Source organism: Stenella coeruleoalba (genome assembly GCF_951394435.1).
Source record: "Stenella coeruleoalba genome assembly, chromosome: 9".
Classification (NCBI taxonomy): domain Eukaryota; kingdom Metazoa; phylum Chordata; class Mammalia; order Artiodactyla; family Delphinidae; genus Stenella; species Stenella coeruleoalba.
The window spans coordinates 67,920,904-67,943,218 of record NC_137155.1 but is presented as its reverse complement, the minus strand read 5'-3'; the positions used below and the strand labels follow the sequence as shown (position 1 = coordinate 67,943,218).

Genomic DNA, 22,315 nt, shown 5'->3' with positions numbered 1-22,315 from the left:
TCATACTTGGTTACTGTCTCCAACTTAAATTTTTTTTTCTTTTTTTTTTAGTTTTGTAGAAGAGTCCTCAAGGGAAATAATGATTTGGGGTTAAGAAGGTAGTACTTCTGAAAAGATGCTTATTTATCTGTGCCTGGGGGCGGGTGCGGGGAACTGCATTTTTTTAATCTGAATTTATCTTACTGATTAAGCCTGCTTGTGTCTTCTTATGAAAGGTGTACATTTTGGGATATTCTGCTTGTGTGCTTGGCTCCTAATCATATTTATTACCTAGCTGCCAACTTGAAATGTTAGTCCTCCTTCCAAAAGCATGAATTATAGTGTCACATTTTGTATAGAGTCAGAGACACATTATTTCCTGGTTATGGTGAGAAAAACCTGGATTCTAAAGCTCTTATGACCAGGCTCTGTGTGGTTGAAGCCACTAGGGCAGGGTAGAGTTTGGTAGAGAGATTCTGGGGGGAGAGCATAAAAATAGTCCTGTGAAGTTGAAATCCTGAGGCAGTTGGTGTATTGAATATAATCCTAGTTTTCAATCAGAATGTCCCCCTCTTTTATAATACGTAGACCTGTGGTCAGTGACATTCTAATGAATTAAAATTATAGAAAACTTTACACTTCTGAGTTTGAGAATGCTCAAGAGAGCTTAATTAATACAAGACAAAACTGTAATAGTCATTTCCTGTCAGGACAGTTGATATCTTTATTATATTGTAATCTCAACTTTTTGTGTCTCTACTAATGTACAATATTTTAAGAGGATTAATCTGACAAGTGTATAGGATCAGTTGGAAGGTAGAGGGAGTAATAAAAAGTAGACCAGTTGGGAAGCTGTAATTTACTTACAAGGTAGTGAGGATTTTCACTATGATAATTGTGGGAATAGAAAGTAAGAAATGCACAGAAACCATAAAAGAGAAGAATAGTGAAACTTGACTATATTAAAATTCTGCACTGCCAAAAACAGATTAAAAAAACTATATCAAAAAGCAAAGGCAGGGCTTCCCTGGTGGCGCAGTGGTTGAGAGTCTGCCTGCCAATGCAGGGGGCACGGGTTCGAGCCCTGGTCTGGGAAGGTCCCACATGCCACGGAGCAACTAGGCCCGTGAGCCACAGCTACTGAGCCTGTGCTTCTGGAGGCTGTGCTCCGCAACGAGAGGCTGCGACAGTGAGACGCCCGCACACCGCGATGAAGAGTGGCCCCCGCTCGCCGCAACTAGAGAAAGCCCTCGCACAGCAACGAAGACCTGACACAGCCAAAAATAAATAAATAAATTTATTTAAAAAAAAAAAAAAAAGCAAAGGCAAACTAGGATGATTTGCAATTCATATCATAGGAAAAGGGCTAATTTCATAAATATATTAATTCATATAATTGGAAAATTCATACTGTAGGAAAAGGGCTAATTCATAAATATATTGAAAATAACAACTCTGGGAAAAAGACCAACAATCAGAAAAATGGACAAAGATATGAAAGGATATGAAAGGCAGTTCATAAAAGAGAAATGCAAAATAAAACTTAAGTGAATACTCATTTTTCAACCTATCAAATTGGTAAAGAAACAAATTTTGAACACATGAGGTGTTACTAAGGGTATGGGAAAATAGGCCATGTCATTATTGCTAATGGATGTAGGAATTTTTGTAGTTTTTGTTGAGACCAATTTAGAAATAGTTATCAAAACTTAAAATACACATATTATTTGATCCCCCTACCAGAATTTAACCCACAAATCTTGTACTTATGTGAAATAATGTATATTTAAGGATATTCTTGACAGCAATTGGAAACAAGTGCTCATCCTTAGGGGACTGGATAAATAAATTATGGTACATGTAGTGAAATATTTAGTGGTTGTTAAAAAGAATAAAGCAATGTATGTACACTGAAATGGAATAATTATTAAGTCAAAAAGGCAAGGTACAGAACAGTGGGTATTAGGTTATTTTGGAGGAGACTAAATTAAGATATGTATTTTCTTGTATATGCACAGAGTGTCTCTGGAGGGAATTATAAGAAAATGGAAAATGCCTCTGGGGGTTGAAACTTGGTGGCTGGATAACAGGGATGGGAAGGAGTTTCATTTTCCACTGTATACCCCTTTTTGGATATCCTGAATTTTGTATTATACCCCCCGACCCCCTCCAAAAAAAAAACCTAAAAAAGGAAGAAACATCTTCGACTCAAAATATATTTCTGTAATACTTACAGCCAACTCTGAAAAATTAGGGAATAGAAAAGTGAATTAAAAAAGAGCTCTGGGGCTTCCCTGGTGGTGCAGTGGTTGAGAGTCCACCTGCCAATGCAGGGGACACGGGTTCGTGCCCCGGTCCGGGAAGATCCCACATGCCGCGGAGCGGCTGGGCCCGTGAGCCATGGCCGCTGAGCCTGCGCGTCTGGAGCCTGTGCTCCGCAACGGGAGAGGCCACAACAGTGAGAGGCCCCCCACACACACACAAAAAAAAGAGCTCTGGTTCATATATCTGATGAGGGGTTAATATCCAGAGTATATAAAAATTCTTACAACACAACAACAAGCACAAACAGTCCAATTAAAAATTGAGCAAAGGACCTGAAGAAACATTTCTTCAAAGAAGATATATAAATGGCTGATAAGCACATGAGAAGCTCAAAATCACTAATCATTAGGGAAATGCACGCTTGTTAGGATGGCTATTATTAAAAAACATAGAAATTAACAAGTGTTGGTGAGGATGTGGAGAAATTGGAAAATTTGTGCACTCTTAGTGAGAATGAATGCTACAGGTGCTTTGGAAGGCAGTTCCTCAAAAAAATGAAAATGTTTCCATATGATCCAACAGTTCCACTTCTGGGTATATGCCCTAAAGAATTTAAAGCAAGATCTCGAAGACCCATGTTCATAGCAGCACTATTCAAAATAGCCAGAAGGTGGGAGCAACCCAAGTGTCCATGGGCGGATGAATGGATAAACAAAATGTGGTATATGCACACAGTGGAATTTTATTCAGTCTTAAAGAGGCAGGAAATTCTGACACATGCTGCAGATGGATGAACCTTGAGGACATTATGGTAACCAAAATAAGTCAGTCATGAGAAGACAAATACTATATGATTCCATTTATATGAGGTACCTAGAATAGTCAAATTTATAGACACAGAAAGTAGAAAGTTGGGTGCCAGGGGCTGGGGATAGGAGGGAATTGGAGGAGGTGTTGCTTATTGGGTAAAGAGTTTCAGTTTTGCAAGATGAAGAGTTGTGGAGATTGGTTACAGAACAATGTGAATATACTTATCACTTGAACTGTATACTTAAAAATGGTTAAGACTGGGGCTTCCCTGGTGGTGCAGTGGTTGAGAGTCTGCCTGCCGATGCAGGGGACACGGGTTCGTGCCCTGGTCCGGGAAGATCCCACATGCCGCGGAGCGGCTGGGTCCGTGAGCCATGGCCGCTGAGCCTGCGTGTCTGGAGCCTGTGCTCCACAACGGGAGAGGCTACAACAGTGAGAGGCCCGTGTACCGGAAAAAAAAAAAAAAAAAAAAAAGGTTAAGACAGTAAATTTTATACCATGTGTACTTTACCACAATTAAAAGAGATAATATAACTCCACCCCCACAACCCTGTGATATGGAGGTAGGGAAGATGAATATGTAAATAAATATCTGTGATTCAGAATATAATCTGTGTCCAAAATGGGTATAAACAAAGCTCTGGTGTAGCACAGAATGAGATGTAGCTAAGGGAGATTGCCTATGACTTTGCACAATAGGAGGTGATATCTTGAGCTGGTGTTAGAATGCAGTACTTATGCTGTAGAGAGGATGGAAAGAAATTCTAGGCTGAAGGAGTAGCACAAGTAAAGGCAAAAAAAGGGAAGGTGAAGGACACTATCATAGAACAGAACAAGATGATGCTGGAAAAGAATCAGGATAGATTCTCAACGTCGTTGAATGGTGGGTCACAGAATTTGGACTTTTTCAATGTCTAGTCATGAAAGATTTTGAATTGAGTAGTATCATGGTCTACGTTTTAGAAAGGTATATTTTTATAAAGGATAGAGGGTCATGTGGGAGGTAAAGAGATTACTTAGGAGCCTGTTGAGATTCTGTGGACTCCTTAAATGTAGCCATTTTGCAGGATTGTGCCTTTGCTTTACCACAGTGGCCATGAATCCCTCTCTTGTCAGACAAAATTGGACAAACTCTGTGGTTGACTCTGGGAAATGAAGATGTGGTCAAAAGAGGTTCCATGGGGGCTTCCCTGGTGGCGCAGTGGTTGGGAGTCCGCCTGCCGATGCAGGGGACACGGGTTCGTGCCCCGGTCCGGGAGGATCCCACATGCCGTGGAGCGGCTGGGCCCGTGGGCCGTGGCCACTGGGCCTGCGCGTCCGGAGCCTGTGCTCCGCGACGGGGGGGGGACCACAGCAGTGAGGGGCCTGTGTACCGCAAAAAAAAAAAAAAAAGAGGTTCCATGGAGTTTGTAGGAAACCTCTGTGGGCAGAGCTGACCAACCAGGCATAGCTGTTTTCTTCTTGGTCTTCTGTTAATGTTGTAAAATATGTTGTCCCTTTGCTCTGAGACTATGAGAGAGAGAGGAGAGGAGAGGGAGGGAGGGAGGGAGGGAGAGAACCAGAGCACCTGAATTCTAGGTTGAGACTTCTTTGTTGGTGGTGGTGTGTCTTATTCTGTCTCTCAGAGTAAGAGAGGCGGTTGGAGTTTTGTCTTTTTCCTACCTGAGTTTGTCTCACTCTTTTCTTGTTTGGGGGTGTAAACCACTCTCAGGCCTACTTAATCCTCTTGCTGTTTTGTTTCTTGCCAAGGTGATTCCGCCTATTTCATTCTTAGTGTTGCCGGTTACATTCCTTTCCCAGTAAAAAGCCAACGTGTATGATTTTTACATAAGTGGCATATAAACCTTCCCTCCCCAGCTGCTTTTCTCCCGTCTTGTTTTGCTTCTCTGTTAAAGTATAGCTTGAGTCCTATTTGCCCTCTACCCAGAGGCCATCTTCTTAAAGTTTTTTTCCAGCCAATGGAGCAGAATATGTTTAGTACACAAAAAGCTAAAGACATTATATTTCAAAGTTTTTCCTTAAGTAAGTCTGTGTAAAATATAAATTCATTGAGCCTTATTGATTTTCTCTGTGACAGGTGAGGTATCTAATTTAGTTGCTTTGTTGATGTTTCTCTGTTTTGTCTCTTCATGCTGTAACATTGTTCTTTCACTCTTTGAATTAAAGAAATATGAACTGAATTCCTAGAGTTGATAGAAACTGTATTCAATTTTTTTTTTTTTTTTTTGAGGTACGCGGGCCTCTCACTGTTGTGGCCTCTCCCGTTGCGGAGCACAGGCTCCGGACGCGCAGGCTCAGCGGCCATGGCTCACGGACCCAGCCACTCCGCGGCATGTGGGATCTTCCCGGACAGGGGCACGAACCCGTGTCCCCTGCATCGGCAGGCAGACTCTCAACCACTGCGCCACCAGGGAAGCCCTGTATTCAATTTTAAAGATAGAATTTGTCCTTTAGCCAGATATTAGATTGCTCAGTTTGTTTCCTTGAACTCTTTTTCTTCCTAATTCTCAGGTGTTAAAGGCAATGGGATATACACATCTACACCATTTAGTAAGTGGGAATGGGGTGGATTCTGAATTCATTTTTCTTGCTAATTTTTCTCTACTGCTAGGAGCGGTGCAGGAAAAAAAAATAGTCTGAGTAAAAGTATTTTCTGATCAGTTTCTATTGAAAATACTTAATCAAAGTAGTCAAAAGGGAAAGAGAGGTTCTCAAGGATTGCTACTTGATTATGAAATAAAAAAATTATGAATGGCGATTTATCTGAAGTGTGATTCTCTCTTGGGGAAATTTTGCCAACCCATTAGCATTGATTTGCATATCTTTTAACAAATGTATGGTTGGATCTGAAGATGGAGGACTACATTTGCTCTTATTCAAAATTTAATTTTATGATACTATCGACTACCTAATTATTATCTTTGCTTAAAGCATCTTTGACTGAGGAGTCTGGTTGGTTTGAAAATGTGCTGTTGAGACCAGTGCCTTGGAGATTAATCAAGTGTGGTCTTGTTGGCTCACAGAGAGGGCCCATCTTGGCCTTTTGCCCGATACATAGTTTTGTTCTCAAGCAAACTAATATGGGTAAATTGGGGGAGAATTAGTCATTCAACTAGGCCCTACCAGTTGCAGGAGGTGACTGGGGTAGGGTGACAGTGGTTTCATCAGTTTTGTATTTGCAAAGCAGAGTACCCTTATAGGTTATGAATGTTTAAAATATATATGATGTAACTACTACGGAAAAAGTGGTAGTTTAAAATTAATTGCAGTTTTTGTTTAAAAAATGTGGTTGAGGGCTTCCCTGGTGGCGCAGTGGTTGAGAGTCCGCCTGCCGATGCAGGGGACACGGGTTCCTGCCCCCGTCTGGGAAGATCCCACATGCCGCGGAGCGGCTGGGCCTGTGAGCCATGGCCGCTGAGCCTGCGCGTCCGGAGCCTGTGCTCCGCAACGGGAGAGGCCACAACAGTGAGAGGCCCGCGTACCACAAAAAAAAAAAAAAAAAAAATGTGGTTGATTTTTAAGTACTTTGTTCTGTATTTGCTTTTATATTTGCTTCAAATATTACACATGAAGATTATGCTTTAAACACTGTAAAATGTTTTTCTAGTATTAACTAAACGATTGTGGGAAATGTTACACTTTAAAGGTCACGTTGATTTTGCAGCATTTCCAATTTTACATTTTACACATATCTTTGAATTGGTTTAGCTTCTAGTTGAGTGTTTTAAAGTTTTGGGTAATAAATATGGAAGGGAAATTGCAAAAGGGTACAATGCTTTGGAATGCACATATTTTCCACCTTTCTTTTGTTTCAGCAGTGAAATGTCAAATTCTAACAGGCAACTCAAAGGGCTGAAAGGACAGCAGGACAATAAGGGTTTTCAATACTTGCTAAGTCCAAAGACAACTCTAATTATATTTTTCTGTTAATTGATATGATATATAGATTTGTACTTTTCTTCCTTTTGTATCCTTTCCCAATTTGAAAATTTATTAGAAATGAATGAGACTTAAGCATTTACCTTTTATATAGTGAATTGAACTAATTGTGTATTCAGACACTTCATATAAATTGCATCTCAATGCTATAATGGCAGTTATGGAATCAATAACTCATCCTGCTCTGTGTTTACTGGGAGTGGTGAATATTTACTGGGAGTGGTGACTAACTGGGAGGCAATGGAGAATAGTGCTTAAGTGTGCAGGCCACCAGCCAGAAAATCTGGACTCAGCTCTGCTGCTTAATATCTGTGTGACCTTAGGAAGATTACTCAAATACGCTGAGCATAAGTTTACATCTGCGTTTAGGGATAAAAATAGAGTTAGTGTAGGGATTATTTGATGTAATTAAAATAACAAAAATGTTTATTGTAATATCATTTATATAGTGATATACTATTTTAGACAATACAAAATGAATTTTCTTCACTAGATAAATTTTTATTTCATTGGTTTCACAAAATTGTTTTTTTACAGTTTTTCTTTCTTTCCAGTTAATGCTTCTTTCAGAGTTTATAGATTTGATAATAATTTGTGGAAGAGTACTTTTGGCTGATTTTGTATGAGTGGCCAATCACTCTATCTCTGTTAAAAATGAAGCAAAACCTCATTGTTCTGTTAGTCAAAAATTTTTATGCAACTGTTTAATATTGGTACTAGGGTTAACAACCAAGATGTAGCAAAATGTTGGTCTAATTTTGGCCAAGGAAAAATAACATTTAAATATTTCCTGGAGGATTCAGTTACCTACATCTCACTTCTAAAACTGACCTTTTCATCTATGATTTTATCATGGCTGTTTTTGCTAGACAAGAAGAAGTGAAATTGCCACCTTCCTTTTTAATTAATTGGATAACAAGTTACTTGGCTAGGGAAAGGTCTGTGTGTTATATGCCTAGTCTTTTTGCAGAACAAAACTACATTAGGTTCTGAAAAACTTCTTCATTATTCAAAACTGATAGATATTAATTTAAATTGCTTTGAATTTCTATACGGCTCATATATTCTTATCTAGCTCATATATTCCCCCAAATCTATCAAAATTGTTACTGGCTTTTCTTTCTAAGCCATTTACTGTAACAACCATTGTGACATTCCCTAATATCATTTGATGTTGATTAGCCAATAAAAATAAGTTTCTTACAAAATTGGAAAGGTCAGGGAATTATTCTCAGGGCCACTGAGCTATTGATTAAGTTGAAAAGAACCTATCTCGTGACCAACATGAAAATAGTTTAATTTTATTTATTATTAGTGGTGCTTCTTTGTAAATAGGGTCGTACGTGTCTTTGCTGCTGAAAGCAGGAATGTATTAGAAATTTCCCCAAGTGTGTGTGTTGTCCTGTATTATCCAATTAGCCACGCGATGTGTATTTGTTAAATGAGCACAGGTATGAAGTAAAGATCAGATGAGAAATTTAAGTGTCATCATTAGACGTGAACATACTTTCATGAATATGTTAACCTTGCAGCCAAAGTCAGAAAGGTCTTGGAGCACAGGTGCAACAATGATGATGATGGGCGGTATCACGAAAGACAGGTAATTTTAGTGCTGGGAGAAACGGGCCATTCCATGGATTTTGGATATGGAAGGAAAAGGCTTGAAGTTAGTCTCATAGAATCATAGATAGTTAGAGCAAAGAACCTTAGAGGTAGTCTACTCAAGTAGATGAAATGAATTGCCCAGTCCCTGGCATAACTAAGACTTGAATCCAAGTTTTCTGATTTCTAATTTGGTACCTAGCATGGGAAGAGGAGGAAAGGTTTAGCTCTAGAAGAGGATGGGTGCTTTGTTCTTTGGGGGTGACACATGCATGGAGGTACTTTCAGATGGATTGGGTGGCTCTCAAAACAGCCTGCTCTGGTCACCCAATTTTTCCCTTACGCTCCTGACTGTCATTTAAAGGAATGGAGTGTCTGACACAGCCATACCAAGCTGTCTTTCCATCAACATTGTAACTGGGTATTAATATAAACCACATCTAAAATGAAACAAGCAGTCAAAAAGTATTTATTTAGCACCTGCAAATGCTCAGTAAAATTCTCATATCTTCAGGGTGTATAGGGAGGAATGAGACATGGTGCTTACCCTTTCGTGGTTTACAATCTAGTTGGAGAGAATGGACCTTCTACAAAAAGTTAACTAACAATACTGGCTGGCAAATGTGGGTGTGGCTAGTACATGCCAGAGGAGTTTGGGGGTGAAAGATGGCTCTGTAGGTCAGAGTACTCATGTAATGTTTCCTGGAAGAGGTGAAAATTAGGTTGGTTGTTCTGTTAAATTAAACAAGGAGGCCATTAGACTGAGGTAGCTCTAATGCCGTGGGGTGACCTACTTAAGCCGAAATCTAAGCCTGTAGATGCCTCAAGGTTACAAAGTTGAAACCTAAGGACCACCAGTCACCAACGGCCAACTAGGCTTTCACCTATAGCCAATCAATTATTTCCTTTCTTTGCTTCCTCCTTTCCCCTGAACTCCTCTTGGTGGAGCACTTCTAACCACTTGCAGTTCGGCACTGCCCTATTTGAATTGATTTTTGCTCAGATAAATGCTTAACATTTTAATATGCCTCAGTTTATCTTTTAATCCTGCTCAGCTCAGTAGATCTTATAAATAATTATATGTGTTCACCTCTAAAGTTTTCGGATTCACCCAACTTACTGTTACAGAGCTGGGACTTGATTGCAGGTGTTTATCAGGTGTTTTCCAGTGAGTACCATTCCACAATCCCCATGCTGGTGTGCATAGGACAGCAGAAGGTTTCTGTCTGAGAGAATCCCATTTCTCCTTCTCATCCATGAGTGTATTCATCAGCAGATCAAATTCTCCCCACTGGTCTTCTGAATGTTGCATGAAGGAGGACCCCCTGGTTTCAGTTACCTTGTTCCCCTTTTGTTTCTTGGTAAAATAGCTAAAGTTGCTAGTTAAATGTGAGTTTGGTGGGGTTTTCCATTTAAGACGATCTTTTTCCTAAGACAATATTAAAGCAAGATGAGATATTTGTTGATAGTACATGAAAATGTAGCAGCAGCTGGCATTTACAGTGGGCTTTTCTGTTTTTCAATTAGATTATTTTGGTATTCTGTGTTATGAATCGTTAGCTCGAAGATTGGTACATAAATAATGCCATTAAACATTATAAGAGAAATTAATTTAGAAACAGCTGCATCAGAGAATAAATATACTTCTCAAAACTTGTTGTTTTCTCTCTACCTGGATATTTCTGTATTCAAATGGTATTTCTCATTTTAGAAATAAACCAGCCAATAAACCTGACAGAGATGAATGTACAAGAAATAAACTAGAAATATGAAAGACATTAAGGACTTGAATTATAGAGTGTGAGCCTCAATCCACCACTGATTCTTTAAGGTGGTGATTTTTAACCTTTTTCTTTTCTTCTTATTTTAGTGTAGTGAACTCTTCTTCAAGGAAAATCTTTTTTGGAATTCTATTATTAAAAAAAACAGATAAAAGCAGAGTGGCTCAGACTGAAGCAGGGAGTCGGGGCTCAAAGCTCTGCTCACTTAGTGCCTGCTCCTTTTGGCCCCTAACCCTCTAGGGAATCCTCAGGACACCATGGAGCATGGATTGAAAAACACTGCTTTTAAAGGAAAAACAAGCTAAATACTTTCTAAAAGTAAGCTGTTAATTGAAAAGAAAATTCATAATGCCTTATAGTTGAATGGGTTGTGAAAAGTTATTTGATTCTTGTTACCCATCTTTACTGCCTTTAGACATGAGTGCTGTGCTATGATTTATTGAAGAAAAAAAGCACCCCCCCCAAACCTCTTGAAGTTACACACACACGCACACAAATTTTTTTTTAGAAAACCACTTTCTCCATAAATATCTTCAACTACCAAGTAGAACTATCAGGTGAGAGATGGGGATAATCAGATAAACATATGCACATGCTCACGTGTGTGCACACACATACACACAGTTTGTTGCATGTGATTGGGTAATGCCTTATTCTCAACCCATGCATCCCCAACATCCATCACATTCTGAATCTAATGTTTAGATAGTTTACATGGACAGGAAGTTTTGGTAATTCTTTAATTACCAAAATCGTTAATTAAAGAATTATTTTTAGTAATGTTATTGGAAATGTTTTGTTAATTTCATTAATAACACTGTATTGAATATTGAACACTTCAGTGCAAGGCACTGAGGTATGGCAGTGAACAAGAGTCCCTCCCCTCACAGAACTCACAGCCAATTGGAGGTGAGGATGGGAAAATCAGGTGTGATAAATACTACACTAGGGGGAGCATAGGCTTTTTGTGAGAACACATAGGAGGGGCATCTAATTCAGCTTTGAAGAGTCAGGGTGGACTTCCAGTGGAGTGACATCTAAGCAGACCTGCAAGATGCATAAGAGGTGGCCAAGACAAGAAAGGTAGGGAGAGTTATGAAGACAAAAGGGAGAACATGTATAAGGGCCCAGAGACAAGTAAAAGCATGACACAATCTAGAAATTGTGTGTTGCTGGGTTTGGCTAGAACGTGACGTGCTAACGAAAGAGTAGAAGTAATGAAACTAGGGACCTAATCATAATTAGCTGTGTATGCTAAATATAAAGAGCTTGATATTATGCTATAGGAAGTGGAAAGTTGTTGAAGGATTTCAAGCCAGAGAAGTTATGATTTGTATTTTTTCAGGAGAGGGCCCTTTGGTTAACTACCATGTTGACCTTGGGGCAGCTGTTTGGATGATGGAGTCATTCTCTGAGAGTAGATGGGCCGAATATAGAATACTGTGTAGTTTGTCTTTCCATAACATCCCCACTTGCTTCTGTCTCTTACGAAATCCATCTTTATTTTATTTTTGTGGCCCTCACAAGGCTAGAGTAATTCAAAAGAACAATGGTTAATGTTCAGTATCTATATAGATGCACAGATACATCTTCACTCTTTCAGTATAGAAACTGGTATGATGCCCAGCACACAACAGGTACTCAATAACTGTTTATTGACATGAAAGGAGAAAATACTGAAGGAAGAGATGCCAACTCAGTTCTCTTTTTTTGGTAATCATCACTCTGGTGCCCCGCCCTGGCCCCATGTTCTTTAGGTTTAGATAATTTTAACATCAGTTGTTTCTTAAACCTGCAAAGGTCCAATCATTGTATGCTACTGGTACTAATGATAATTACTAAAACTGTACGTTTCAAATAGTTCAGATTCACAAAATCTCCATTTTACGCTGGATCCCAAATTCACTTGACAGTTGGATGTGCTGATATAGTAATCAAAGAGCAGTGGAAAACTTTATTTAGTCAGGTCAACAATTATACTTTGGAAATTACGTAGAAGGATACTATGAATTGAAAAAAAATTCCCTGCCAGGAAACTGCATTTCTAAATGTATATCTGAGAATGATCACAAAGGAAAACACTATTTTGCATTTTATTAAACAACAGTTTATAGAATACTTTCATGGTATTAATTACTTATATGAAATTAAATTAGCATTACCCAGTTTACTTTTTGAGGCTAAATACTCAGTTCTTTTAATATTGCCCAATTTCAGAAGATAAGCAGATCCACAGGTATTTTTTAGTGGTTTATAATCATTACTGACCTTATTTATTTAGATGGTCACATTTTTTCATATTTAACCAGTAGGAACACCTTCAAGCAGGCCCCTGTGTCCTTTTGATGTGCTTCCATTGTTTTTCTGAGCACTTCGCGTAACAAGATGTTCCAGGCTCATTCTGTACCTTGCTTGCCCAGCCCTGGAATCAACCCTTTCTTGAAGAGCCCTAGTTCCCTATTGTGAGGAACGGTATTAGAACCTAAGATCCAGGCACTAGATATAGTCGTTGCTGCCAGGGTATCTTTGCTTTTATGTCTCCAGAGGGTTCTTCCTTGGCTCCCTGCTGTGTATTTATATCTCCCTTTTTCCATAGAGAGCACCCTGGCTCCCAGCTAACACGGGTTTCCCATTTGTTCAATGCTACAATGTATCTAAAATAGTTTCAGACCTGCTTCCCTCATTGTTTGCATTTCTCCTCCACTTACCTAATTTGAGGATATATAATTAAATACGATGTTCAAAAATTAATGGGATTAAAAGAGGGTGGGAGGAAACTTTTGGAGGTGTCTGGTATGTTTATGGAATATATTGTGGTGATGGTTCCATGAGTGTATACTTATCTCCAAACTCATCAAGTTGGATACATTAAATATGTGCAGCATTTGGTATGTCAGTCATACCTTAATAAAATAGTTAAAAAAAAAAAAAAAGAAAGATGATGGGTGAATTGCCATGGTGGACAATACAGGGTCAGTTTGAATTGCCTGCCTGCAGAATTTTTTTATATGAGAAAGAAATAAATCTCTTTACTGTTTGTGCCACTTAAAAAAAAGTTAATTTGATTAATCCCTCCTTCATCTACCACAATTGATGCCTGTTTAATTCTCTGTCTTGCTTAGATTTTAAGTGTCTAGTGGGGGCAAGGACCATTTCTCTTTTCTCTCTCTCTCCTTCCCTCCCTCTGTGTGTGTGTGTGTGTGTGTGTGTGTGTGTGTGTACATATGTATTTATATATATATATATAAATTTGTGGTGTAAATCAAGATTATTGCGATTGTTTTGTCCTGTGTTTCACATCTTTCATTAGAAACTATTGCTGAAGCAAAATAAAGTTTAATGTTTCTTTTCCTTTTTTACTTATGGAATGTTTCTCTACATCTTTGAGTTTTCCTCAGAACAGCAGAGGCATTTTTCTCTTCCTGCCATGTTTGCATTTCTGAAAAACCTTTAATTCTGCAAAATCATGTGCTAAACGTGATAGGGCTTCTAGAGGAAATGGGGTGAGGAACAGATGGTTGGAAACCAGTAGAATTTTGTAAACAGACCCGGCACCAAAAAGTGACAATTGTAATAAAAACAACAACGTGGTTATATCTCAACTGGCATTTATACCCAGCATCACAATCAGTCCTTGGCCTTAAATCCTGGTTTTCCTCCTTTGAATTGTTGGTCCTTAAAGTCACCCACTTCTAACAGAGACCAATTTCATCAAAGTTAAAAATCTGATCCAGGGTGTTGACTTAGTTTTATTTTAAACACAAGGGGAAATATTTGGATTTCTTCATCTGCACTCTCAACTTCCTTGGATAGCTTACCTTAGGGGAGGGTCTTGAAGACAGGAAATACGACTTTCCTGCATGTGAACTAACTTACATTAAAGAAACATCTGTTGTAGCAGAAAAGGCTAATGTTAATTTGCTTTAGTATATAAAGATAATATATACCCATTATTGAGAATTTAAATAATATGGAAAAGAACAAAGAAGAAAGTAAAAATCTCTTGACTGCCAGTAAATACTACTGTCATCATTTGTGTGCCTGTTGTTCCTCACCCCACCCTTTTGATGATGATGTGTGTGTATAAAATTTCACATAAATTAGTTCATATCATACTTATAGTTTTCCAACTTTTTTTCAATACAGAATGTCAAACAGTATAGCTATACAATGTCCTTTTTAATGATTGAAAATTATTTCACTGTATGCCTGTTGTAGTTTATTTCTTTATTTTTTCATGGACATTTAGGCTGTTTTCAGTTTTTCACCGTTGTAAACAGTGGCGTACTGAAAATTCTTGATCATATCTTTGTGCCCTAGAAGTGGTGTCTCGGCATCAGAGGTGTGTGTTCATGTAACACTTTAGTACATATTATAATATTACTTTCAAGAAAGGTTGTACCCATTTACACTCCCAGGAGAGCATGATAAATTCTATGCTCCTACACTGGGTAGTTTTAGTTTTCTGAATCTTTGCCAGTCTGATAGGTTAAAAAGGTGATATATTTTTTTTATTTGTATCTGTTTTATTATTAATGTGGTTGAACATCTTTTTATATCTTTATATACTATCCATATTTTGCTTTTGGTGAAATGCCTTTCATGTATTTTACTCACTTTTCTCTCAGAACATTTACCTTTTTTCTTCTAAGAATTGTATAATTTTAGCGATATTAAACCTTTGGGATTAATATATATTGCAATTTTTAATATCATGCTGATTATCTTATAACCTTATTTATGGGATGTTTTGATTTTTATGAAGTTAAATCCATCAATCTTTTTTCTTTTATGTTTCCTGGGTTTTATAAAATGTTCAAAAATGCCTCTTTCCACTCTTAAAATACTGTCTGCCTTTATTTTCTTTTGTTGCTTTTATGTTTTTATTTTTTACATTTAACCTTTGAATTATCCAGAATTTATCTTTCTATAATGAGTAAAATATCCACCTTTGGTTTTTTTTTTTTCTCCCTCCAAACTGTGGTTAGTTATTTCACATCATGTGTTAATTCAGGCTCCTCCCTATCAATGTGAACATCTCTGTCATATACCAGATTTCTTTGTGTCTTTGGATTTATTTCTGGGTTTACTATTGTATTAGTTATTTCTGCAAAACAAATTACCCTCAAACTCAGTGGCTTTGAAACGTTTATTCTCTCTCACAGTTTCCACGGGTCAGAAATTTGGGAGCAGCTCAGCTCCACAATTCTAGTTCATGGTCCCTCTTAGGGTTGAAGGAAAGATTTCAACCGGAGCCACAGTCATCTGAGTGCTTAACTGAGGTGGGAGGGTCTTGCACCTTGCAGGTGGCTCACTCATGGCTGGTCAGGGGGTGCTGGCTCTTGTGGGGAGGGAGGCCTTAATTGCTCTCTAATTGGGCTTTTGCCAGGGTTGGCTGTCCTCAGGACATGGTGCTGGCTTGCCTAGAAGTAGTCATCCAGGAGAGAGAGGCAGGAGGAAGCTATCTTTTTTTTGACTAGCTTCAGTCATATAGCATCACTTCTGCCACATTGTGTTTGCTAGAAGCAAGTCACTAAGTCCAGCCCACTCTTAAGAAGATGGGAGTTAGGCTCCTCGTTTTGAAGGGAGGGCTGTCAGGGGTTTGCAGGAACATTTTTAAACCACCACAGCTCCCTTGACTGTTCCATTCATGTATTTGACTACTGCACTAATATCACATTAATTCATTTAAAGAGTCTAATATTGAATTGATGGAATGTTCCATAATACCATGCTCGACTGTATGTGAGAGCCATTGACTCTTATTGGTCAAGTATCTAATAACAGATTCACAAAATAATATTGATAATAATGTGGTGACATTTAAGTTGCTTTATTTCCCCAACTTCTGATGCTTCTTTGGAATTATACAGTAGGGATCATTGTATTTCATTGCAGATACCTGCTTACAGTATTAAACAGTTTTTTGTTTTTTACACTATTTCATATTTCTATGAGTAATTTTAAATACTTTGATAGGCAGATACATTGTAACTTCAGGGCATTGCATGTTAATGAAATTTCACAGGTATCTTAAACAGAATCTTCTAATATACCAGCAAGTAGGCAAAATCAAAATAGGTGATTTATGTGTGGGGAGCAATCTAAATAAACATCTCAGCTCCATTTGCTATAATGTTCACCAGGGGCTCATTGTGATCCCTGGACTTTCTGTGCAGCAGTCTCTTGAGTCCAGAGAGTGCTGTGCTCCATCTGCCTTAGTTCCCAGGCTGTACAGAAGGAGCCTCTTTGTACTCTGACCTCTTGACTGCCTTTCTTTTGTTGTTAAAAACATGTTGCCAGCCTGGCCTTTGTTGCCATTTCAACAAGTGCATGTGCCTGAGTGTGGGCTTACACTTGTAAGTTTAAAGGACCACAACCAGTCATTCCAAAGACCTTGGTCACTGTTGCTTTCACTTTAAATTGCATAAATCTTCTCATCTGGCTGAGTCTTTATCCAATACTGAGCCTGCACTGCCACTGTTTGAGCGTCCCGTGGACATGCAGCTGCCATAGATGGGCCGTGGGCAGCCTTCCAAAACTTCCAACCATAGTTTGGACAGGCTTTATTTTTGTCAGACTAATCAGAGCCTTAAAGTGTTTCCCCTGCTGGGGGAGCCTGTGTTTCTAATTTTTAAATTTATCATTCTGTGAGAGTAGTATCAGTCCCTGGGATGGCTGTAAGTTTTGCTGGTTACATTGTATTTCCCAGTCTTACTTTTTTGTGACCTTACCTTCCCATCTTTGCCCGTTGGTGGGCTGGTGGGCTTGGCTATTTTGAGAAACCTTCCTATTTCCTCTTCTCAATCCTGATCAAAGGAAAAGCCATGTTTTTGTTCCTTATCTCTTGACATGAATTTGAGTTAGTGTCTGGTTAAAGAAAGCAACACATTTGAAGCATGAGGGATAGGGGTCAGGATAGGATTTTCATGAGACCCTAAAATCACGTATTTAAAAAAAATTGACTATTCCACTTTACTGCTCAACCCATTGGAGACTCTTGTACCATTTAAAAATAGGGCAGAAGCAGAGATGTTGTGAAAAGTAATTAGGAGAAACGAGTATGAAGTAGTATTAGACAGTAGGCCAGGATCGGAGGTAGCAAGATAGGTCAGGGACAGCTGTGCTCCGGGAACTGTGTGTCACATGGAGTTTTAGGTGACATTTTCCCAGAAACTCATATTATCGCCTGGTGCTTACTTCCTATTATTCTTCTTGTTGATCTTGTGCCCTTCTTTTTATAGGTTCTCAGCGTTATCATCTTTTCCTTATTTCCTCTGACTTCTATTGCTTAGTTTTGATTTTTGAAGGGTTTTGAGATTTTGTTTTTGGAAAGCATACTGTTTCCGTTTACAGGCTCTCAATTTTTTAAAAACCAATTTCACTCACAGTCTAAATGCTAAATAATGCTGTATTTTCTTTTTAGCTGTTCAGCAAGTATTCTGATGCTGGAAATACGTTCTTTAGCTAATTCAAAGTATTATTGCTTCAGGAATAAATAGGTTTATGGTGAAATAGTCCAAAGTCCTCTAATTACTTTCTTTGGGGTGTAGATAAGTACCTGGTCTGTTTCATTTACACATATATTTAAGTTGCTACATTGTTAGCTTAATATCCACATTGCCTTTAGCTTCTACTTAATGACAGCAGTTATGCTTTTCTATTACACTGGAAAAAAAATAGACTACAGTGTTGAAATCTAAATTTTGTGGTTATTAGAGTTTAAATCTTGCCAAGCTTCTCCCTGCTAATGGTCATCATTTAATACGGTTTTCCTCATTTCATAGAAAGCTATTTTCTGTCCTGTTAATTTTTATGGTAAACTATTTTTGTAGAATCTATGGCATCTTAATAACTGAAATTTGAGATTGGGCCTTACTTGTAAATGCAGTCAAATGGTGTCTACATGGACTTAAAGGATAAGGATATAGGATTAGGGTGGCCTGAGCCAGCTCTTAGAGAGGGCAACTGTTGTGATATGGATCTTGTTTTATATGGTTTCCAAAAACATTGGGATGGTGATTTCCATATTGCTAAGAAACAAAACAAAGCAAAATAAAAAATAAGCATTAAATCCAGTCTTATTCCTCACTGCTCTTAATATATCTCCTGTTCTGTGGTCTGGCCCGTATTCTCAGTATCTGAAATAGGCCATTATGTACCTTTACTCTCATAATCACATTTTCCTCTTGTCTGCGAAATTTACCAAATGTAATTTATCCTTCTTTTACTTTCAACATTTTAATGAAAAATTTTAAACGTACAGAAAAATTGTAAGAATTTTAGAGCGAACATTCTTAAACTTACCACCTACATTCTAATTCATTTTTTTCTTTTCAGCTTTTTGCATGAATTTTTTTTCTTGCAATTCAGCTCTTATTTTTCTCTTCTTTTTTCCCAATGTTTATTATATAAATTATTCCTCTGGTCCAATTTTATTGTTAAGTCATATATTTCTTACGTTCTGCTTAAAAATAATTCTTAAAACACCTAGGACAGTGCTGGTGTTGGGACTCCATAATTCTTGTTATTTGGCAAACATCAGGAAAGATAATCATCCCTAACCCATCAAATCTGAGAACAAGATTAGATTCAAAGTAGAACAAAACTATGACTCTGGATATTAGGTGTCCCATTATTTAGAAGATAGGCTTTATAGGTTTTATTGTATGTAATGGACATCCTTAAGTCTCTTGCCCTTTTTTTGATTTGTTATTGCTAGTCCTTTTCTTTGGACATGGCTAATGCTTTTATCTGAAGAAACACCTTTTATTTGATGATCTAGCCATTGTTCTCTAATACATTACACATAATATGTTCAGATGCTAGTTTTATGGGTTTTTTATTTCCCTTAATATTAATGCTTATTTTTTAAAAAAATGCCACACATCTGAACATTCTGAACTTCCAAAACACCCCGCAAGGTTTCTCATGTGGAAAAATTGTGGCTCAGGAAGATGAAGGAATTTGTCCAAAGTCACATGATTGAATCATGATTTGTGCTGAGGTCTTTTGGATTCTCAGGGAATCCAGTGAAGTCCCACTATGTGAACTTTATTTATTTATTTATTTTAACATCTTTATTGGAGTATAATTGGTGCTTTACAATGGTGTGTTAGTTTCTGCTGTATAACAAAGTGAATCAGCCATACCTATACACATATCCCCATATCTCCTCCCTCTTGCGTCTCCCTCCCACCCTCCCTATCCCACCCTTCTAGTTAGACACAAGCACCGAGCTGATCTCCCTCTGCTATGCGGCTGCTTCTCACTAGCTATCTATTTTACATTTGGTAATGTATATATGTCAATGCCACTTTCTCACTTCGTTCCAGCATACCCTTCCCTCTCCCCACGTCCTCAAGTCCATTCTCTATGTCTGTGTCTTTATTCCAGTCCTGCCCCTAAGTTCTTCAGAACCATTTTTTTTTTTTTTTAGATTACATATATATGTGTTAGCATACGGTATTTGTTTTTCTTTTCCTGACTTACTTCACTCTGTATGACAGACTCTAGGTCCAACCATCTCACAACAAATAACTCAATTTTGTTTCCTTTTATGGCTGAGTAATATTCCATTGTATATATGTGCCACATCTTCTTTATCCATTCATCTATCAATGGACATTTACATATGTTCCATATCCTGGCTATTGTAAATGGTGCTGCAATGAACATTGTGGTACATGACTCTTTTTGAATTATGGTTTCCTCAGGGTATATGCCCAGTAGTGGGATTGCTGGGTCATATGGTAGTTCTGATTTTAGCTTTTTAAGGAACCTCCATACTGTTCTCCATAGTGGTTGCACCAATTTACATTCCCACCAACAGTGCAAGAGGATTCCCTTTTCTCCACACCCTCTCCAGCATTTCTTGTGTGTAGATATTTTGATGATGGCCATTCTGACCTGTGTGAGGTGATACCTCATTGTAGTTTTGATTTGCATTTCTCTAATGATTAGTGATGTTGAGCATCCTTTCATGTGTTTATTGGCAATCTGTATATCTTCTTTGGAGAAATGTCTATTTAGGTCTTCTGCCCATCTTTGGATTGGGTTGTTTGTGTTTTTGATATTCAGCTGCATGAGCTGCTTGTAAATTTTGGAGATTAATCCTTTGTCAGTTGCTTCATTTGCAAATATTTTCTCCCATTCTGAGGGTTGTCGTTTTGTCTTATTTATGGTTTCCTTTGCTGTGCAGAAGCTTTTAGGTTGCATTAGATCCCATTTGTTTATTTTTGTTTTTATTTCCATTTCTCTAGGAGGTGGGTCAAAAAGGATATTGCTGTGATTTATGTCATAGAGTGTTCTGCCTATGTTTTCCTCTAAGAGCTTTATAGTGTCTGGCCTTACATTTAGGTCTTTAATCCATTTTGAGTTTATTTTTGTATATGGTGTTAGGGAGTGTTCTCATTTCATTCTTTTATATGTAGCTGTCCATTTTTCCCAACACCACTTATTTAAGAGGCTGTCTTTTCTCCATTGTATATTCTTGCCTCCTTTATCAAAAATAAAGTGACCATATGTGCATGGGTTTATTTCTGGGCTTTCTATCCTCTTCCATTAATCTATATTTCTGTTTTTGTGCCAGTCCCATACTGTCTTAATTACTGTAGCTTTGTAGTATAGTCTGATAGTATACTGTAGTACAGTCTGATGTCTGGGTCCTCCAGCTGTCCTCCAGCTCCGTTTTTCTTTCTTAAGATTGCTTTGGCTCTTTGGGGTCTTTTGTGTTTCCATACACATGGTGAAATTTTTGTTCTAGTTCTGTGAAAAATGCCATTGGTAGTTTGATAGGGATTGCATTGAATCTGTAGATTGCTTTGGGTAGTGTAGTCATTTTCACAATGTTGATTCTTCCAGTCCAAGTACATGTTTGTATCATCTGTTTGTATCATCTTTAATTTCTTTCATCAGTGTCTTGTAGTTTTCTGCATATGGGTCTTTTTTCTCCTTATGTAGGTTTATTCCTAGGTATTTTATTCTTTTTGTTGCAGTGGTAAATGGGAGTGTTTCCTTAATTTCTCTTTCAAATTTTTCATCATTAGTGTATAGGAATGCAAGAGATTTCTGTGCATTAATTTTGTATCCTGCTACTTTACCAAATTCATTGATTAGCTCTAGTAGTTTTCTGGTAGCATCTTTAGGATTCTCTATGTATAGTATCATGTCATCTGCAAACAGTGACAGTTTTACTTCTTCTTTTCCAGTTTGGATTCCTTTTATTTGTTTTTCTCCTCTGATTTCTGTGGCTGAAACTTCCAAAACTATGTTGAATAATAGTAGTGAGAGTGGGCAACCTTGTCTTGTTCCTGATCTTAGAGGAAATGGTTTCAGTTTTTCACCATTGAGAACAATGTTGGCTGTGGTTGTGTCATGTATGACCTTTATTATGTTGAGCTAAGTTCCCTCTATGCCTCCTTTCTGGAGGGTTTTTATCAAAAATGGGTGTTAAATTTTGTCAAAAGCTTTTTCTGCATCTATTGAGATGATCATATGGTTTTAATTCTTCAGTTTGTTAACATGGTTTATCATGTCGATTGATTTGTGTATACTGAAGAATCCTTGCATTCCTGGAATAAACCCCACTTGATCATGGTGTATGATCCTTTTAATGTGCTGTTGGATTCTGTTTGCTAGTATTTTGTTGAGGATTTTTGCATCTGTGTTCATCAGTGATATTGGCCTGTAGTTTCTTTGTGACATCTTTGTTTGGTTTTGGTGTCAGGGTGATGGTGCCCTCGTAGAATGAGTTTGGGAGTGTTCCTCTCTGCTATACTTTGGAAGAGTTTGAGAAGGATAGGTGTTAGCTCTTCTCTAAATGTTTGATAGAATTTGCGTGTGAAGCCATCTGGTCCTGGGCTTTTGTTTGTTGGAATATTTTTAATCACAGTCTCAATTTCAGTGTTTGTGATTGGTCTGTTTATATTTTTAATTTT

At 37.9% G+C, this 22,315-nt stretch overlaps 1 protein-coding gene across 7 annotated transcripts in view; it reads left to right on the top strand.

The window, feature by feature from the left end:
* Positions 1-22,315, top strand: part of IMMP2L (inner mitochondrial membrane peptidase subunit 2) — a 969,308-nt gene that overhangs the window by 25,935 nt on the left and 921,058 nt on the right. Inside the window, exons 1-2 of one of the 7 annotated variants that reach the window (XM_079932150.1) lie at positions 8,525-8,593; positions 10,617-10,694. The exons of the other annotated variants lie outside the window; for them this stretch is intronic. The gene's annotated coding sequence lies outside the window, so the exon portion shown is untranslated. Of the gene's footprint in view, positions 1-8,524; positions 8,594-10,616; positions 10,695-22,315 lie in introns of those variants that run through there. 7 annotated transcript variants of the gene reach the window in all.